The sequence below is a fragment of the Phyllobates terribilis genome, unplaced genomic scaffold (assembly GCF_046119375.1).
Source record: "Phyllobates terribilis strain yellow unplaced genomic scaffold, ASM4611937v1 Scaffold_4__5_contigs__length_816908805, whole genome shotgun sequence".
Classification (NCBI taxonomy): domain Eukaryota; kingdom Metazoa; phylum Chordata; class Amphibia; order Anura; family Dendrobatidae; genus Phyllobates; species Phyllobates terribilis.
In genome coordinates, this window is record NW_027362764.1 from 680,855,163 (window position 1) to 680,873,445 (window position 18,283).

Consider the following 18,283-nt stretch of genomic DNA (forward strand, 5'->3'; position numbering starts at 1 on the left):
GTATGTAATGGACACAGTCTATTATAACACTCAGCATTCACACCTGTTACCTTCTGAGACGTCCGGATATCAGTTGCTTCTTCTTGTAACTTTTGAGAATCTCTTTGATTTATAAAAATTAAGAGTCTTTATTAAGATAGAATTCATAATTGCGATGTCTTGATTGAAGTCTTCATTCCCTAATCTGATACCAAATCTGGCAGTTTTTCCTAACCTATAATATCACCGCGTACCATAGCAATCAGTAATATCCATCTAATTATTATCAAAATATTAAAATAAATTATGTTTGGAATAATAAACAATAATAGATAATAATTCATTATCAATCAAGTTCTCCATATGATAGAACATTTTTATGTCATAGGTGTAATTACCTTTTCCAACCCATAGGTGTCAGTGTATTTTGAAAAAACAAGTTTTTATATCTTTATTAAACCAATAATATCAAAGAATGTATACTCCTGAACCAAAATGAATAAATATATGAATGTATGAATGAATGAATGAATGAATAAATGAATGAATGAATTGTTGTGTTTACTCAGAAAATGTAAACATTTTTTTCCTTAGCAATATATATTTAATGAAGCAATACTCTTGTATTAGACATTACTTTATTAAATATTAATGTGTTTTCTCAATTGAGATATTGAACTCAAATAAAATCAAATGAGAATTAAAAAATGAAAAAATAGAAAAATAAGAAGTATAAAGTAAGAATAAAATTTTAAAAATGAAAAATAAAATTAAGAGTAAAAATAAGAATAAAAATAAAAATAAGGCCTTTAAATTTTAATGACAAATGCAGAGTAATTATATTCTCCATAAAAAATACCCTTATATCTCCATTATCTGGATGATTTCATATTTGTCATAACCTTGTACCACCAAAAAATATTAAATTATGGAACTTTGCATGTAATACCCTTCTTAATTATACCATAGTACCTTATTATTATTTCTTCTTTATTAAAATGTGTGGAAAATAAGTATTGATCAAAAGTGATTATGTAATCAGGATCAAAAACACATTTTCCCCCTTAATACCAAAAATATTATTTTATAAAATTTATGTATATATCAGAACCAAATTAAAAATAATTATTCTTCTAGAAATATTGTGCATACATTTCATATCGATGAGTAGCATAGATTTGACTAAAGAGAGGTGTGTATTTGATAGAGTTCACTATGGGGATGACTCAGTCTAGGAGAGTTTGATATTGGCTTTTGGTAAGATTTTACCTTTCCTGGTTTTATAAATTTAGCTTGATTTATTTTCTTTTCACGATTCTCATGTTTTCTAACAAAATCCAGCATCTGCGCACATTCAAATAATGAATTTTTTTGTGATGCCATAACTTGGGAAACTGAATTTAGGAATTTGAATTTTTGTACAAAAGTTGTTATCATATGTTGTACTTTTCCATTTTTGATGAGAGCTTTGTACAACCGTTCAAATATGGACATGAATGTATATGTACATTCCTTCCTACCAATCCTTAGCTTCTGCAGATCTTCTATGTTGGGAAAATCCTTTGTGACACAATAAATCAAATATCTTAATCTGTCCGAATCATTTTCCCATCCATTAGGATAGTCATTTTCACAGGGCATTAAATGTAAACGTCTGGACAATGTCACAGGAATCCATATTTTAAATAATTGATTCCTCTCCTCATTGGATAAATCAAACTTATCAGAGAAGCTCTCAAATGCCTCTGAATTTCTACAGGCATGGATTTTGACATCATATTTTGGCATGATTTTGTATAATTTCAGCAAATTTTTCCTCATTCTAATTTGGAGTTGAGCCTGGGTAAATCCAGAATTCTCTGATATTTTAAGTGGCTCTTGTACGTCCGTTCCTCCTACGTCACTCACGTCTCCTCCCACATCACCTAGTATATCGGTTTCTCGTATGTCAGTCATGTCTCCTCCCATGTCAGGTTTCTGTATGTCCGTCTCTTGGTCAGACCCAAGGTCACCTTCAGTTACAGACACGTGTCTTACTTCTTGTTCATTTTCCACATTACAGTCAGAATCAGTATCACCGTCTGACACTTCTACACTATTTTCCTGCTTAGAAATCTCTAACACAAGACTATGAAAAAAATCTACCAAATGTAGAATATTTCTCAATTTCTGTTTGTCTCTATTTACGAATTTAGAAGTTAACTGTAAATTCTGCAATTCACATTCTTTGTATAAACTGAGCCACAAAACTTCTATGTCATCTCCTACATTAACTTTGAAATTAATATTACTTTGTTTAGCAAAAGAAGAAATTATATCCATATTTTGCTTACCTTAAGATTCCTTGGCTTCTCTTTATCAGCACGTCCTGTCTTCAGTTCGTCTGATTCTTTTCCTGTGTGATTCTGTTCCTTGTTAGTACCTCTGCTTCCTGTCTTTCCTCAGTCTGTAGGTCCTTTCTGCTTCTCGTGACAAACTAGTGAATTTACTGACACGTGAACAACAGCTGTTCAGCTCGTCAGGACTCCCCACTTGTTCACGGAAGAAATTCACTTACTTAATTTAAAAAACAAAAAAACAGGACTGGCTTGCTCACCATTGTAAAATAATACTCTTCCTGTATTATTTTTTTCTACTGAGGACTTCTCAAAGTATCAATATCAAGATATTCTTATAAAAAAATCTATCTATTTATTCTTGGATTGTCCATTAAAAAGAATCAGATTGCAGCAGGTACATACAATAATTAGTTATAAAGTAATTGTCCATTTGTCCATAATTAGCTTAATTGTTGAGATTCACCCATCTTTCCTTGGATCCTGGCTGGTAAATCATGTCTTTGTCCAGCATGTGTCCAGGCCTACATGTCATCGGCTTCTCAGCATGAAGATTCTGTGTTTTGTGGGGTGGGCAGAGCAAGAGAGTCCCGCCTTTCTGTACCATGGTCTTTTATAGCCAGTCGTATGGACACCTGTTCTACATATGGTAGTGAACCAAAAATACACACACAAATAGCGCATGTCAACTAGACACGATGGCTGAGGCATAGAACTCAGAAAAATGATTATCGATTAACATTCCAAATTAATTTCCATAATTAACCATTTAACAGAGACCGCCTGGGAATGCCAGGTGCTGTAGGCTTTTGCTTTTTCCTTCCTTCCACCAGCAGGGGGCACTCTCTTCTATGCCTTTTTTCCATTCCCTTTCACAAGTGCACACATTCTTTCTCTTTTCTTTTTTTCATTTGCTTACTCTCTTGCGCTATTTCATCTCTGCAAAATACCAGCATCCTTCTGATCATCGTGGGCCTCCAGCATTGTTGCTTCTTTACTTTTAATACTAGGCTCCTTTTCACCAGGACCAGCGTCTCCCGGGTGGCTGGAGGCAACCACCTGTAACCCCAAGCAGAAGACCTTTGCAGGCAACACGACCCTCCCCCCTGAAGAGCAGCTCAAAGTCACTGGCAAACATCTCACCATCTTCCTTCATTCACCCCTGGACGTCTCGCTCTGCCCCCAAGTTACGGGTCCAGCTTGCTCTTTCTGTCACATTACCGTGATGAAGGGTTTAGCCTGCAGGAGACCCGGTGCCAAGACATTTTTGAAGACACCTGATGAGGCGGGTGAATCACTGCTAAACAAACCACACCTGTAGGGACGGCACAGCCTTTGCATGGACCTTTCGGAGCCCGCCCCGTCACGGCCAGATTGCTCGCCACCAAGCGATCCTGAGAAAGTCTGGCCGGGCGATGGATCGAGCAGCGTCTACTGGCCATACCACCTTGGATACTCCTGATCTTGTCTCATCTCAGAAGCAAAGCAGGGCTGGGCTCGGACAGTACTTGGATTAGATACCTCCTGGGAACACCAGGTGCTGTAGACCATTTTGATGACGTTTTGCCCTACTGCCCAGCTCGGCTAGCATGGAACGGCGCCTTGCCGGACACCGACCTTAAGTAACTTAGATGATGGAAGCCCCAAGGCCTCTGAGCCAGTTGGCAGCTAAGTACGCTACCCCGCCGCCTTTACGCAGGCATGACACCGAGCTTCTTGCCACGGCTTGGAGTGCTTATTGACTCCGCAGCTCGCTGTGTGGAAATGATGGCGTTAAAAGCACCCGGGGCCGTGAAGGGGCCAGGCTTTCAGCAGGTGCCCAGGGAAGGTTTTGGATGCCGGCCGCCTAGCGAGGGCCACCAGAAGTTACATGTTTCTCTGCAAAGAAGCTTGTGTAACCAAGCCAGACGGCTGACAAAGAGCTAACCTCAGTGCAAGGAAGGCAAGGAAGGAATTGGGGAGGGGGGGGGGTGATTCCTGCTAGGGCCCTGAAATCATAAAACAGGCAGGAGAGTCTGACGCATGGTGACGGAGAAGTTGTAGGGGCAGATAGGGGGTGTTGTCATGTGCGAGCACATGTGCATGCTGGCTTGTGTGTGAAAGTGCGCTTCCTATGTGTGGCGCACTGCAGACAGTCAAAGGGATTGTTCCCTTTCATTAAAAGTTAATCCCCGGCTGCAGGCTATTAGAAAGCAACTAACCGCGCTCTACTCACCCTACCCGGGTCTACCGGTGAGTCTCGCCTCTGCTCCCGGCCTGTGGCATTGGCCGTGAAGCTGACGTTCCGTCGACTGCGATGCAGCCGATCAGTGAGCTCAGCAGCTCTGAGTGGGGCATTGTGTCTACAAGACCTTTTAAGGAAGCCAGCAAAAAAATTGAAGAGAAGGGAAAACACAAAAGGACCTGGTCTTGCTGAGCACTGGAAAGGGCAGCCGGCAGCCAGACGTCAAAGTAGAAAAGCAGCAAGTGAGAGGCTTGTCTCTTCCTAGGGCCACACCACCCTGAACACGCCTGATCTCATCTGAACTTGGAAGCTAAGCAGGGTCAGGAATGGTTAGTACTTGGATGGGAGACCTCCTGGGAACACCAGGTGCTGTAGACCATTTTGATGACGTTTTGCCCTACTGCCCAGCTCGTCTAGCATGGAACGGCGCCTTGCCGGACACCGACCTTAAGTAACTTAGATGATGGAAGCCCCAAGGCCTGTGAGCCAGTTGGCAGTTAAGTACGCTACCACGCAGGCCTGAAACCGAGCTCCTTGCCACGGGTAGGAGTGCCTATTGAATCCGCAGCTCGCCGTGTGGAAATGATGGCATTAAAAGCACCCGGGGTCGTGAAGGGGCCAGGCTTACAGCAGGTGCCCAGGGAAGGTTTTGGATGCCGGCCGCCTAGCGAGGGCCAGTAGAAGTAACATGTTTCTCTGCAAAGAAGCTTGTGTAACCAAGCCAGACGGCTGACAAAGAGCTAACCTCAGTGCAAGGAAGGAAAGGAAGGAATTGGGGAGGGGGGGGAGTGATTCCTGCTAAGGCCCTGAAATCATAAAACAGGCAGGAGAGTCTGACGCATGGTGACGGAGAGGTTGTAGGGGCAGATAGGGGGTGTTGTCATGTGCGAGCACGTGTGCATGCTGGCTTGTGTGTGAGAGTGCGCTTCCTAGGTGTGGCGCGCTGCAGACAGTCAAAGAGATTATTCCCTTTCATTAAAATTTAATCCCCGGCTGCAGGCTATTAGAAAGCAACTAACCGCGCTCTACTCACCCTACTCGGGTCTACCGGTGAGTCTCGCCTCTGCTCCCGGCCTGTGGCATTGGCCGTGAAGCTGACGTTCCGTCGACAGCGCTGCAGCCGATCAGTGAGCTCAGCGGCTCTGAGTGGGGCATTGTGTCTACAAGACCTTTTAAGGAAGCCAGCAAAAAAATTGAAGAGAAGGGAAAGCACAAAAGGACCTGGTCTTGCTGAGCACTGGAAAGGGCATCCGGCAACCAGACTTCAAAGTGGAAAAGCAGCAAGTGAGAGGCTTGTCTCTGCCTACGGCCACACCATCCTAAACACGCCCGATCTTGTCCGATCTTGGAAGCTAAGCAGGGTTGGGCCTGTTTAGTACTTGGATGGGAGACTGCCTGGGAATACCAGGTGCTGTAGGCTTTTGCTTTTTCCTTCCATCCACCAGCAGGGGGCACTCTCTTCTATGCCTTTTTTCCATTCCCTTTCACAAGTGCACACATTCATTCTCTTTTCTTTTTTTCATTTGCTTTCTCTCTTGCGCTATTTCATCTCTGCAAAATACCAGCATCCTTCTGATCACCGTGGGCCTCCAGCATTGTTGCTTCTTTACTTTTAATACTAGGCTCCTTTTCACCAGGACCAGCGTCTCCCGCGTGGCTGGAGGCAACCACCGCTAACCCTAAGCAGACCTTTGCAGGCAACATGACCCTCCCCCCTGAAGAGCAGCTCAAAGTCACTGGCAACCATCTCACCCTCTTCCTTCATTCACCCCTGGACGTCTCGCTCCGCCCCCAAGTTACGGGTCCAACTTTCTCTTTCTGTCACATTACCGCGATGAAGGGTTTAGCCTTCAGCAGCAAGTGAGAGGCGTGTCTCTGCCTATGGCCACATCACCCTGAACATGCCTGATCTCATCTGATCTCGGAAACTAAGCAGGGTCATGCCTGGTTAGTACTTGGCTGGGAGACTGTAAAATAATACTCTTCCTGTATTATCTTTTTCTACTGAGGACTTCTCAAAGTATCAATATCACGATATTCTTATAAAAAAATGTATCTATTTATTCTTGGATTGTCCATTAAAAAGAATCAGATTGCAGCAGGTACATACAATAATTAGTTATAAAGTAATTGTCCATTTGTCCATAATTAGCTTAATTGTTTAATTGCTGAGATTCACCCATCTTTCCTTGGATCCTGGCTGGTAGATCATGTCTTTGTCCAGCATGTGTCCAGGCCTACATGTCATCTGCTTCTCAGCATGAAGATTCTGTGTCTTGTGGGGTGGGCAGAGCAAGAGAGCCCCCCCTTTCTGTACCATGGGCTTTTATAGCCAGTCGTATGGACACCTGTTCTACATATGGTAGTGAACCAAAAATACACACAAAAATAGCGCATGTCAACTAGACACGATGGCTGAGGCATAGAACTCAGAAAAATGATTATCGATTAACATTCCAAATGAATTTCCATAATTAACCATTTAACATTTCCCCCTTTTTGAGAATAAAAGGACTTTAACTGAAATTTCTCAAAAGAAGATACATTCATCAATCATTTTTTCTTAAATTCTTCCTTGGCAATATCATTAAATTTCCATAATAATAATAATAGTAATAATAGTATCAATATCGGATTATTGTTATATAATGATGTGAATTCATGTTATGGTAAGACGTGACTAATATTCATTTAATATGTATAATTATACTTCCCTATATCTAAATTGAAGCAATCGCGGGTTCAATCGTCATCATCTGATGTCATCGGGTCATCGTCTCGTCTTCTCCTTGGTTCTTTTATAACACAGTCTTTAGATGAAAACTCCTTTGAAATAAATTACAGCATGTAGATATTGTACAGTCCATAATTGTGCTCATTATTGTTCAGTCCATAAACTGTACTCTTTATTAGAAAGATCATGTGTGTCAGTTGATAAGAAAACAAAGTCCATGGATGAAATGTAGCTTTAATATCTGTGCAGTGTCACCTGGACTTACGTTGGATCGTCTTTGGAATCTTCCGTGTGTCCGCACTGGTCTCGTGTCACTTTTGGAACAGATGTGACGTCTTTGGTCAGTAAAGCAAGGGTTAACTTGACACTTTCCTGCTTTATATAGCACCATAACCAGTACTCAGTCCTTTATATACAGGACACATATGCCAGGTATTACCTGTTCACCAGCTTTCATTGAAGCGTTGCAGGTGATAAGAAACCACTGGAACGTGATGAAACTTGAACACAACACAGTACATATAGGATCATCGTCCTCTGCCGTCCTGGTGATCAGTGGTGTGAATTGTATTGTATGTAATGGACACAGTCTATTATAACACTCAGCATTCACACCTGTTACCTTCTGAGACGTCCGGATATCAGTTGCTTCTTCTTGTAACTTTTGAGAATCTCTTTGATTTATAAAAATTAAAAGTCTTTATTAGGATAGAATTCATAATTGCGATGTCTTGATTGAAGTCTTCATTCCCTAATCTGATACCAAATCTGGCAGTTTTTCCTAACCTATAATATCACAGCGTACCATAGCAATCAGTAATATCCATGTAATTATTATCAAAATATTAAAATAAATTATGTTTGGAATAATAAACAATAATAGATGATAATTCAGTATCAATCAAGTTCTCCATATGAGAGAACATTTTTATGTCATAGGTGTAATTACCTTTTCCAACCCATAGGTGTCAGTGTATTTTGAAAAAACAAGTTTTTATATCTTTATTAAACCAATAATATCAAAGAATGTATACTCCTGAACCAAAATGAATAAATATATGAATGTATGAATGAATGAATGAATGAATAAATGAATGAATGAATTGTTGTGTTTACTCAGAAAATGTAAACATTTTTTTCCTTAGCAATATATATTTAATGAAGCAATACTCTTGTATTAGACATTACTTTATTAAATATTAATGTGTTTTCTCAATTGAGATATTGAACTCAAATAAAATCAAATGAGAATTAAAAAATGAAAAAATAGAAAAATAAGAAGTATAAAGTAAGAATAAAATTTTAAAAATGAAAAATAAAATTAAGAGTAAAAATAAGAATAAAAATAAAAATAAGGCCTTTAAATTTTAATGACAAATGCAGAGTAATTATATTCTCCATAAAAAATACCCTTATATCTCCATTATCTGGATGATTTCATATTTGTCATAACCTTGTACCACCAAAAAATATTAAATTATGCAACTTTGCATGTAATACCCTTCTTAATTATACCATAGTACCTTATTATTATTTCTTCTTTATTAAAATGTGTGGAAAATAAGTATTGATCAAAAGTGATTATGTAATCAGGATCAAAAACACATTTTCCCCCTTAATACCAAAAATATTATTTTATAAAATTCATGTATATATCAGAACCAAATTAAAAATAATTATTCTTCTAGAAATATTGTGCATAAATTTCATATCGATGAGTAGCATAGATTTGACTAAAGAGAGGTGTGTACCTATTTAGGTAACCATTAAAAATAATATTATAGTTATTCAAGAATATTATCATGTGGAAAATTATTCTAAATCTAAATTTGCTTTGTAAACCATTTTGATGTGTGGTTGCCCTTATCCACTATTAGTTAAATCAAGAAATAATAATTATTAAAGAAATATAGAAATATATATATGTAGATAATACCTAATTATGTATTATAATTTCCTCAGAATTAAATATATTTTTGTACCTTCACATAAAGAAACATTTTTTTTTTTGCAAACATACAAACATACGAGGCTTCTGTCACATCAATCACACTTAGCAGCTGCTGATTTACTCATCTGTCACCTTCACTCTGATATTCACAGATCTGTTCAACTCAAACATTCCACATATGAAGTTTTAGATATATATGCATATATTTAACCCAAAATTGTTGTATCCCAATTTATTAATGCGCATTGCCATATCAATTGAATATCTTTATAATTCTTTGAATATTCCCCAAGTACATATTATATAATATGAGAGTAAGTCACTGGAATTTCAGACACTTGAAAAAACTCTTGTCTTAGATTCTTTTTTCACTGGCTGCCCGGTCTTAAGTTACATCAGTTGAAAATAGAATGAATGGAATCCTATACTATTAGCTCAAAGTTCAAAGGCCGCAGCTGTCACACGTCATGCTGTAAAGCTACTTTAATTTGCACGAACACTTCATGCACAGAAAATATTAGTAACACAAAAGAATTAATAAGTATTACATAAATATTATAGTTCTACTAGATATATTGTTATTATTTTAAAATGTTATACACATAAAATAATGCAATTTTTTCACTACCTGTGTGAATAAAGAAATAAATCCATTATAGAGTTCTTTTATCAAATCCTGCTTTGGAATGAAAACTCTAAGGAAATATAAGAAAATAAAATTAAATATCAAATTCATACAGAAACAGAATTATTTAAATATCTTACACATATATTGGTTGGTTCTAATTAGTGTTGAGCCACCCCCGTAGTGTTCGAGTTCGGTTCGGTTCGTCGAACACCCGTGTGTTCGTCGAACTGTTCGTCGAACACCTTCGAACACCGTTAAAACCAATGGCAGGCAAACAAAAACACATAGAAACACATAGAAAACACCTTCAAAGATGTCCAAAAGCTGACAAACTGCTCAGAAGACATAACTAACACATGGAAAAGTGACAAGTACATATAGTCATGCGAAAATAAAAGAGGTGGAAGAGTAAAAGGAGGGGGAGACACAGATATAGGCATGTCATGCCCTTCTAAAATCCAAAAAGTGAGAAGCCGACACGGCCAGTCCGCTCCTGCCCGTGCCACCTCCGTGTCGCCGGGTTTGTGCCAGAGCCGCGGTGAACCCTGATGGCCAGCCCCCCTCTCCCAACAATGGTGCCTGTCCGCTGGTGGGTCGAGCGAGCCCCCCTGTGGTGGAGGCAGCTCTAAGCTTTTTAATTTAAATTGTCTCTCTAATTTGAATGAATACACTTTAAATCCATTTACAAGGATCTATTGGAGGGCAAGTCTCATGCCAGCAGCCGCGTAATTCCAGCTCCAGTAGCGTCCACTAAAGCTGCTGCAGTTAAAAAGCTTTTATAAGGCTCCAGCTCGGCTGTCCACCGCAAGGCATCCTACTGCCAGTCCCAGCCCCTATGCCTTGGGGTGCCTCCTGATGCTCTTCACTGAGTATCCCATGGTCCCGAAGCATTTCTTTTGAAAAAATTAAGTGTCTAAACTACAGGTGGTGTAGCTTGCTTAACAGCCGGGATAATCCGCTGACTAGCAGACACTGCTACTAGGCACAAAGTATTTCCTGGGCTAGATGCAGTTAAAAATTTGTAATTAGATACTCTCGTTGGATGCTGAGAAAGCATTCCATAGAGTCTCCTGGCACGCCTTATATGATTCTCTTAAAAAGCTTGGGGTAGGGGTCTAGGGGACCCTTTTATAGCCAAAATCACGGCCCTGTATCACAGTACGTCACCTAGGCTGAAGATAAATGGAACTGTAGCACCCTGAGGGCTCGGTTGCTACAGAGGTATTGCACCTCACCCAGAGGTGTGATATCTCACTCTCAGGTAAGGATGGAGTGTGGATCAGGACCAGACACCTGCATGCATTACAACACATTGCCGTGGGGCAGGGCGACCAATATGCCTCTGAGATGGGCACGACAGTCCCTGTCCCTGGCTGGAGTGGGGGGAGGGAACACTGAGGAAGGGGAACCCTGTAGTGCAGGAGCAGGGAGGAAGCAGTTCCTGGGTGCATTGAGAAGGGAGTATAAAAGGTGGGCACCATCTTAGTTCAGTGCAGAGAAGTCTGAGCAGAAGTGGCAGGGAGCAGGGGCTCTGCATGAGCTCTGCTCCGGAGGCGGGCCTAGTAACAGAGGCCCAGGCCTGGAAGAGGGAGAAGGAAGGAAGAGGAGCGGAGAAGGCTCCAGGAACGAGGAATGAAGGGATCCCAGGGGTGCGGACGGGCGAGTCACCACCGCATGCCCGAATCCACCTGCGTGGAGGGGTCAGGCCAAAGGGGGAGACCGGTCCCCGAAACTAGTGGAGGCAGGAAACGACCCTCAGCTAGAAACCGGAGGCTGTGACATTTTATGTGGCGCAGCCCCTCGCTACACCCGCTAGGAAGGCACCACATAGGGTCAGGGAAACTGGCGCCAAGTTTACCAAGAGGAGGCCCGAGGCAGCCGGACAGAAGGGTTGGTAAGAAAGGCCAGACAAAGGACACACAAAGGGGGTCCTGTGAAGCGCTCCAAAGTTATCTGGGAGTTGTCTGAGCCCCTCACCTGGTGAGCACAGTACGACGTGGGCAGCCGTTACCTGCAGACGTGGTCTGGATAATAAGAACTGTGAGTAAAGGCCCTGGACTGCATCACTGACTCCGTGTCGTTACTGCTGCTGCCCTGCACCATCACCCCCATCCTCCGCATACACTGCCCTGAGGCTATACTCCTCCCGTGGGGAGTTATGCTACGCTCTGCTTCACCCACAACACCAGCCTCAGCGGTCTGCCCTGCAGCGGCGGTTCACTCTGACCGCAATCCACGGGTGGCGTAGTCGGACATTTAAACATCAAAACCACATAAATAGTTCCGCCACTGGTTTGACCACCCTGAGCCACGGAACCGGGTCGCCGCCACGAAGACTACAACCACCAGCATCCACCAAAAAGGGTCCGGCTCCGGGTGTCCCAAGGCCCAGGGGGTGCATCAGAACATTTTCATCACCTTTCACAATCACCAATGGGACAAGGCAGGGATGTCCTCTGTCCCCTCTCTTATACATCCTAGTGACGGAGCACCTGCTCTCATCAATTCGCCATAACCCCAATATTAGGTGGATTGAGGTGGGAGGCACCGAGTACAAGTGCTCTCTATTTGCTGATGATGTCCTAGTATATATCACTCAATCACATATATCCATCCATGCTGTTATGGCTGAAATAGATCACTTTGTTACATGGTCAAATTTTAAAATCAATGCAGCGAAGTCTGAGGCCCTCGATGTCTCCCTCCCCAAATCCATATAGGATTCCATCCAGTCCAACTTTCCCTTTGCCTGGCCCTCACAGGGTATCAAATACTTAGGAATTCCTATTCATAGAGACCTCTCCCATCTATGTTATCTTAATTTTGGGCCCTTTATTGAACAACTCCATACAGACCACGGTTGGCAAGTTAGAACTGTAAGATTCACTACGTGAACCACTGGTGTTTTGTGGAAAAGCACATGTACACTGCGCTCCAAATTATTATGCAAAAAGTGTTTAGGAGTGATAAGGGAAGAATTTGTTTGTTTGTCAGTTAAACTCATTGATGGTGATGTGTGTCAGGGCTCTTTATATCACTGTAAGCAATTGCAGACACCTGTGCTAATTAGTTTGGCAGGTGTGTCCAATGAAAGGCAAGACTACTTAACAAGGCTGTCTCACATTATTAAGCAGCCTACATTTTCTGCCAAAATGGGAAAGAAAAAGGATGTGTCGGCTGCTGAGAAGCAACAAATTGTGGAGTGTTTAGGTCAAGGCATGACTACAATCAACATTGTGCGATGATCAGGATGAAGTGTCTTGGCAATCAAGAAGTATGTAGCTGATTCACAGTACACACGTGTGCGTGCTGATAAGGGCAAATTGAGGACTCTTTCCTACAGGCAATTACGTCAGGTTGAAAGAGCAGCGGCAAAAAAGCCTTGTCATAGCAGCAGACAAGTTTTTGAAGCTGCTTGTGCCTCCAACGTCCCCCGAACAACAAGATGCAGGGTCCTTCAGAGGTTTGCAGCTGTGCATACGCCATCCTGTCGACCTCCTCTATCCACTTCACACAAGCAGAAACGGCTCCAGTGGGCCAAACATTACATGAAGACTGATTTCAAAACTGTTTTGTTCACGGATGAGTGCCGTGCAACGCTCGATGGTCCAGATGGATGGAGTGGAGGATGGCTGGTTGATGGACACCCCACGCAAACACGGCTACAGCGCCAACAAGGAGGAGGTGGAGTAATGTTTTGGGCTGGAATCATGGGGAGAGAGATTGTCGGCCCCTTTAGGATCCCTGAAGGCGCTAAAGATGAACTCCATAATGTATGTGGATTTTCTCAAACAGCACTTCCTGCCATGGTTCAAGAAGAAGAACCGTGTATTTCACAGCAAGATCATTTTTCTGCATGATAATGCACCATTTCATGCTGCACATAAAACATCTGCATCTCTGGCTGATATGGGCATAAAAGGGGACAAACTTATGGTGTGACCCCCATGCTCCCCTGACCTGTACCCCATTCAGAACCTTTGGAGCATCATTAAAAGGAGTGTCTATGATGGCGGGAGGCAGTTCACATCTAAGCAACAGCTCTGGGAGGGTATTCTGTCCTCATGCAAACCAATTAAAGCAGAAACCATCCAAAACCTGACAAATTCAATGGACGAGAGAGCTCAGAAGCTCCTTTCGAACAAGGGGTCCTATGTGAAAATGTAACATCACCTAGAATAAAGTTTTGAGTTGAAAACTGTTTGATTTCAGTTTCTAACAACCTGCTAATGCTTATAATTTCAAAAATGACCATTTTTTTGGTCTTTATTAAAATGAAAAGGTTGATCGAAAAGTTTGGGGGATCTAAGAGTGTGGCAACCCAGTAGTCATGATTACTTCGAATTCTGACAATATGAGGGTCATGCTGCAGGTAGTGCAGCAAGAAGGCACTTATGTGTCTTGCGCATCTCGGAGCCCCAAAATTATTTTCCGGGCTAGATGCAGCTAAAAATTATTATTAATTTTAAATCTGGTGAAGCTTTAGTATAGATGGCATAATAGGATCAGTGCTGCACAATGCTACAAAGCCCAAATTATTTTCCAGCCAAGATACAGATAAACATGATTAGTAATTTGAAAGCTTAAAACGGTTGGTAGGGTGATTTTAACCAATCATCAAGCTTTTACTCTCCCCAGGATGACACAGGGGTAGAAAAGTCATTTCGGATCCATGATTTGTTCATCTTTATGAACGTGAGTCTGTCTACATTATCAGTGGAGAGCCGCGTGCGCTTATCTGTCAGCACACCACCAGCAGCGCTGAACACACGTTCAGACAGAACGCTGGCTGCGGGGCATGACAAGATCTCCAAGGCGTAAGTGGCTAGCTCCGGCCATTTATCCAGATTGGAAGCCCAAAAAGAGCAAGGGTCCAGTGACACAGTCGTGGCTTCAATGTTTACTTGGAGATACTCCTGTACCATCATCTCTAGGCGTTGACTATGTGTCAGACTTCTTGTCTCCTGTGGCCTTGCAAAGGATGGGCTAAAAAAGTGGTGAAATGATTCCGCAAAATTGATGTTACCAGCAGATACTGTGGTTCTGTTACGGTTTGAGTGCTGAACACTTGACGGTCCCACGGTTGGCAAGTTGGAACTGTGAGATTCACTACGTGCACCACTGGTATTTTGTGGAAAAGCACATGTAAGATTCTGCAACAGTCTCTGCTGATACTCCTGCATGCGTGCATCCCTTTCTATGGCAGGAATAATTTCTGCAAATTTACTTTTGTACCGGGGATCTAACAGTGTGGCAACCCAGTAGTCAGGATTATTTCTAATTCTCACAATTCGAGGGTCATGTTGCAGGTAGTGCAGCAAGAAGGCACTCATGTGTGTTGCGCATCCAGGAGCACCAAGTCCCTGTTGTGTTGGTGGCGAGGTAACAATCATGCTTCCTTCCTCTGTCCTCTCCCCCCAACCTCGCACAACAGAAATGTGATCAAGGTCTCCCTCATCTGATGAGTCTTCCATCAGTTCGTCCTCCACTTCTTCCTGGGCTCCTGCACCTTCCTCACTAGTTTGGCTGCTACCATGCGCCCTGGTAAAACCATCTCCCCCACCCTCACATGCCTGCCGCCTTGGTGCTGCCGACCGTCTGGACCTTGCAGATGTTAGCCCTTCCGCATACAACTCCTCCTCCTCTACTTCCTCCACCTCCTCTTGTGCCACCACCTGACTCCGAATTCTGTTTAACATGTGCTCCAGCATATAAATCACCGGAATAGTGATGCTGATAATGGCATCGTCAGCACTAAACATCTTCGTCGCCATTTCAAAACTGTGCAGAAGGGTGCATAGGTCCCTGATCTGAGACCACTCCTCCAGCGTGATTTGCCCCACCTCTGAATCTCGTTGGCCCAGGCTATACGTCAGAACGTATTGCACCAGGGCTTGTCGGTGCTGCCACAGTCGCTGCAACATGTGCAGAGTTGAATTCCACCGGGTAGGCACATCGCATTTTAGCCGGTGAAGTGGCAGGCCCAACGACTTCTGTAGAGATGTAAGTCGCTGAGCTGCGGGATGCGAACGGCGGAAGTGAGCACACAGCGACCGTGCCCTCTGCAGAAGGCCATCTAGACTGGGATAGTGGGCTAAAAATTGCTGGACAACCAGGTTCAACACGTGAGCCATACAAGGCACGTGTGTGACATTGCCCCGGCGAAGGGCCGCACCCAGGTTTGCAGCATTGTCGCACACGGCCTTCCCTGGTTTCAGGTCCAGTGGAGACAACCATTCATGAAATTGGTTCTCCAGAGCTGACCACAACTCCTCAGCTGTGTGACTCACATTTCCCAGACATTTCAATGTAAAAACCGCCTGATGACGTTGAGCCCTACTGCCAGCATAGTAAGGAGGTGTGCAGGATCCCTTCTGCGCAGTTAGAAAGCTTGTGGCATGACCAGACAGGCTTTGGGTGCAGGTGGAAGACCGAGAGGAGGTTGAGGAGGCAGAAGCAGTGGAGGAACTTTGACATAAAGAGGATTGACGCACAACTCGTGGGGACGGCAAGACTTGGACAGCAGCCCCTTGTCCTGCTGTCACCCTAGTTACCCAGTGCCCAGTCAGCGACATGTAACGCCACTGTCCATGCCTACTCGTCCAAGTGTCTGTGGTGAAATGCACCCTGTCACACACAGAGTTTCTCAAAGAAGCGGTGATGTTGTGTGCGACATGCTGGTGGAGCGCAGGCACACCTTTCTTTGAGAAGTAGTGCCGACTGGGCATCTGGTACTGGGGCACTGCGACGGACATAAGGTCTCGAAAATCCTCTGTGTCCACCAGGCAGAAAGGCAGCATTTCTGTAGCCAAGAGCTTGCAGATGGTGAAATTCAACCTCTTAGCTTTCTCATGGCTAGGAGGAAATGGTCTTTTACTTGTCCACATCTGAGGGACCGGGGGCTGGCTATTGTGCTTAGACAGGGTTGATAAGGGTGTCCCGGCAAACTGCCGGTCTGTGAGGAAGATGCAGGCGGACATGTTAGGTTCCCTTGATCCAAATGTGGTGCTATCGATGTCGGACAGCGCTCAACACCAGCTGGTGTTACCACCTCCAAAGAAAATGATGACCTGCCAATCACGCTGGCTGTTGCGGGTAAAGAGGTGGCAGGTCTGCGCCCCAAAATAGGTGTGACTGCTGTCCCCCCAGTCACAGAGGATGAAGAGGCCGCGGATGCACAAGATATGGCAGACGGTGGTTGGCCCGGCCGGCTAGGCCGCATTGTAGCACACTGAGCTTCCCACTGCAACTTATGCTTCATGTCCATGTGCCGGTTCATGCATGAAGTACTCAAACTATGTATTTTTTGGCCTCTACTTAGCTTTTGCTGACAAATGTTACAGATAACACGAGTTGGGTCATCTTTATCAATCTGAAAAAATGCCTAGGCTATGCAAGGCTTAGCACCCATGCGACCTGAAGAGCCACCACGACTTGTGGTGAGAGGCAGAGTTGTGTTTGAGGATGCAGTTGTTGACGTGCTTCCAGTACTACGTCTCTGTCCAGGAAGGCGCAACCTGACCTCGTCGTCACTAGCATCTTCCTCCACCTCCTCTGCTGACCTCATCTCTTGGCTGACTGTGGGTTGACAGTAAGTGGGATCTCCAACCTCATCATCATCACCCTGTGTGTTATCACACCCGTCGTCCTCAGAGCTAACCTGTTCCTGCCCTGACAAAAAACTAAAGTTGTCGCTCCAATCAGGTATTTGAGTCTTATCATCGTCTTCCTCATTGTCTCCACCAACAGGAGTTACAGTTTGGGAATGAGGGTCTACATTATGGTCAGAACCTTCTGCATCTGGTCCTGGATCCGACTCATAAAGATTCTGGGCATCAGTGCAGATCATTTCCTCGTCTGGATTCACAGAAGCGCTGGAGTCGACCTCTGATTCCCAGGCTATAGTATGAGTAAACAGCTCTGCAGACTCAACCATCTGTTCTACCTCATACTCAGACGGGCAGCTGGAGATTTGGGAGCTGTGAGGAAGCAAGTGCGATTTGGGTGACACCTTTGAGGACTGGAGTATTTGTGATGTTGAAGTTGATGTGGAGGAGAGCCCACTTAAAGGAGCACTTGATATCCGTTGAAGCACCTGCTGTTTTTGTGCCTAATCTGGAATTTGTAGCGATTGGCGTGGCCGTAAGAAAGGGATCTTATCACATTGTCCGCTAAAAGAAGTAGACATTTTAGTTTGGCTGGAAGATGGTCTTTCTTCTGCAGATGTTACTGTTGCTTTAACACCTACCCCACGGACACAACCTTTTTTCCCCTTCCCAACACGCCTATTCCCCTTTCCACCAGCAGCAGGCCTTTTTCCACTCATTTTGGTGGTTAACTAATTCACAACTCTGGAGTTGTTTGCACAAAAAAACAATGGATGGTAACCGAGCAGAGCTGAGTGGCCAAACTGTGGTATTAGGTCAAAACT

At 43.5% G+C, this 18,283-nt stretch overlaps 3 pseudogenes; all 3 read left to right on the plus strand.

The window, feature by feature from the left end:
• Positions 1–3,744: 3,744 nt before the first annotated feature.
• LOC141270286 (5S ribosomal RNA) lies at positions 3,745–3,864 on the plus strand (annotated as a pseudogene).
• A 934-nt stretch (positions 3,865–4,798) lies between these two features.
• Positions 4,799–4,917, plus strand: LOC141269069 (5S ribosomal RNA; annotated as a pseudogene).
• A 923-nt stretch (positions 4,918–5,840) lies between these two features.
• Positions 5,841–5,959, plus strand: LOC141267295 (5S ribosomal RNA; annotated as a pseudogene).
• Positions 5,960–18,283: the final 12,324 nt, after the last annotated feature.